Genomic DNA, 3375 nt, shown 5'->3' with positions numbered 1-3375 from the left:
CTACGCTACCAGAGCTCATAGTGACCCTATATTAGGGTTTCCAAGGAGTGGTTGGTGAGCTTGAACCACCAACCTTGCAGTTCAAACCGACCTTGCAGTTTAGCGTATTAACCCTCAGGGCCACACAGGGACTCTCAATCAGTAGTTCTTACTTCTGTATCCTTTAACTTTTGCACTCCTCCCTGTGTCTCCTGCTACCCTCATCTTTACTGTGACAACCTCCTTCTTGTATATTGCCTGCCCAAGTTAACATGTGTCTATCATCATAGACACATCATAGATGTGTCTAACATCATAGAATGTTTCATTTAGCAAGAAAATCTTAACTTTTTACAATAGTATCATACAATATTTGCCATTAAAGGAGCTCTGGTAGTGTAGCGGTTACAAATCAGGCTGCAAACCTTAAGGTCAGCAGTTTGAAACTACCAGCTGTTTCACGGGAGAAAGATGAAGCTTTCTGCTCCCATAAAGATTTACAGCCTCGGAAACCCTGTACAGGGTATCTATGAGTCGGTTCTGACTCCACAGCACATAACCTTCACCTCCAATTTCACTCAGCATAATGTCCTCCAGGTTGGTCTATGTTGTGGGGTGTTTCAAAGTTTGTTTAATCATTCTTCTACTGATGGGCATTTAGGGTGTCTCTAGCTCTTTGCTATTGTGAATAATGTTGTAATGAACATGTCGTGCCAGAGCTCTTATTTATTATTATAATATATTAGATTATTATACCAACTAGAGGGATTGCTGAGTCAAACAGTATTTCTATTTCCAACTTTTTAAGAAAGCGCCATACCGTTTTCCACAGTGGTTGCACCAATTTACAATCTCACCAGCAGAGTCCCAGTTTCTCCATAGCCTCACCAGCATTTGTTGTTTTCTGAACTTTGCTATTAATGCTGGAGTAAGATATTTCATTGTTTTTATCTGTAACTCTCTAATGGAGTTCTGGTGTGGCACTGTGGGTTAATGCTCTGGACTGCAAAGTTGGTTTGAATGGCAAGGTCGGCGGTTCAAACTCAGCAGCCACTTCTTGGAAACCCTATACAGGGTTGTTATGGGTCAGAACCCACTCAATGGCACTTAAAAACAACAATAATGGCAAATGGGATTCCTGGTGTGGCGCTGTAGGATAAGCACTGTACTGCAAAGCAGAAGATTGGCAGTTCAAATCCACCAGTTGCTCCTCAGAAATCCTGTACAGGGTCATGGTCACTATGAGCCAGAACCGACTCAACAGCACTTAACACAATGTCTAATGATGATAAGCACTGCTTCATATGATTGCTGGTCGCCTGACTATCTTCTTCGGTGAAGTGTTGTCTGTTTATGTCCTTTGTCCAAAATTTTTTTTAAGCATGCAATAAGTTTATTACTATATATATTTTTTACATGGAGCATGAAAAACATTAAAACTTTTCCTCAATTTTAATTTCAAGTACAGTAAATATTAATAGATATAATTCATATAAGAATTTATTTGATTTCCTCAACAATTTTAAAAAGTGAGAAGTGGTCCAGATCTAAAAATTTAAACTTAAGATTATTTTTAGTTGAGAAAATTGTATATCTTTGCAATTCAGGTTGTCCTGTCTCTGGAAGAATAAGTCAAATGTGGAATATAGCAAACAAATTCCCTTTAATGAATGCTGGGCCCTTTTGTTATATATTACAAAAGAAACTTATTGGTAATTCCAAGTCAATACCTAACAATTCTAGCAGAAAAACGTTTTTTTGCATCTGACATCAAATTGGTTACTTCTTTGTGACCTCACCTCTTCTTTCTCTAATTTTGTATGTTTGTGCTCGGCAACTGCATTTTTTTTTCTTATTAAAATTAAACTGTGCATCTTCTTCAGCTTTCTATAATTTTTTCTTCTTTTCCTCATATTTTCCTATAAGCTCTCCTGAAGTGATTTCTTTAAAATAATTGGGTTCTTTGGGCTTTTTCATTGAAACTGGCTTCATGGTTCCGTGAAAAACTAGATAGTTCCTCGCTTTGCTTATTATGTCTCTCTTCTCCAACTCTGCTAAGTAGACAGCTCAACTCACAGGATTATCATCCAAACGAAATTCTGAGCCTCCCCCTTGAATAATTCTTGTAAATGTTTTCTCTTCACTCTCCTTCACATACACAATTGTTACACTTGGCAGAAGAGACATGTTTTCCAATATGTGCTCCATGAATAAGTTCTTGAATATTTTTTATGCTTAAATTAGTTGTTTTTTTCTCCCATTACAAAAGTAGATTTTCTAGAGCCATTGGGGTTGACGATACAGATGAACCTCCTGAAGGCGCCAATGAGTTGGCAGCTACGCCACAACTTGAAGTTCTCCACGAGCAGCAGCTCTAGTTGGCCCATGGCTGTGCCTCAGCTGCCTCCTCACACACTCCCTCTGCCCACAATTTAATTGGGTTTATTTCTCTTCTTGCTTAGACGTTGACGTGTTCTATAAATTTTGGAGTGTAGTCCTTTGTCTGATATGTTGATGCCAAATATTTTTCCCAGTTTGTGGATTCTATTTTTATTCTTTTGATGAAATCATTTGATGCACATTAAGTGTCTAAATTTTAGCAGGTCCCAGTCATCTATTTTGTCTTCTACTGTTTGTGTATTACAGTTATGTTTGATAGTATTTTTATTCCATGTATCAGAGAGTATCTAAGATTGTCCCTATGTTTTCATTGATTATTTTTACAGTTCTAGGCTTTACATTTAGGTTTAATCCATGTTATGTCCATTTTTTTATATGGTGTGAGATATGTGTCTTGTTTCATTTTTTGGCAAATGGATCTCCAATTTTACCAATATCATTTGTTGAAGACACTATCTTCCTCACTTAATTCCTTTTGGCCCTTTGACAAAGATAACTGATCATAGATAGATGCATTTACTTCTGGGTTCTCCATTCTGCTCCACTGATCACTGCGTCTTTCATTCTACCAGTGCCACCCATTTTTTTTCCCCCCAGTTAAAAGTATATCTCTTTATTCACTTTAGCTTTTTTTTAAAAAAAACACACAAACAAAAAAACCCACTAAGGCATATATAATAATTTACATCTCCAAAGGACACATTCTGCAAGTCTGCCTCCTGGCCACCAATTCTTAGTCCGTCTCTTCTTAGTTGATGAATCTAGAGTCCTCAGCTGCTCCCCCTCCCCATGCCCCATCTCTGCCTCCATCTCTAGTGCTGCTGCTTCTCTGGATAAGGTCCCACATTCCATTTGTGCATTCCTCTCTTGATGTTCCTAGGGTCCTCTGTTTCTGGACTGTAAGATTAACCACCCCCTTTTGTTACAAAGCTTCTACCTTTACAAGTGTGACAGTTGTGATTAGTCATGATAACAGTTATTCACTATTGAATCTTA

Source organism: Chrysochloris asiatica, unplaced genomic scaffold, assembly GCF_000296735.1.
Source record: "Chrysochloris asiatica unplaced genomic scaffold, ChrAsi1.0 scaffold00165, whole genome shotgun sequence".
NCBI lineage: Eukaryota > Metazoa > Chordata > Mammalia > Afrosoricida > Chrysochloridae > Chrysochloris > Chrysochloris asiatica.
This window is presented reverse-complemented; position numbering follows the sequence as displayed.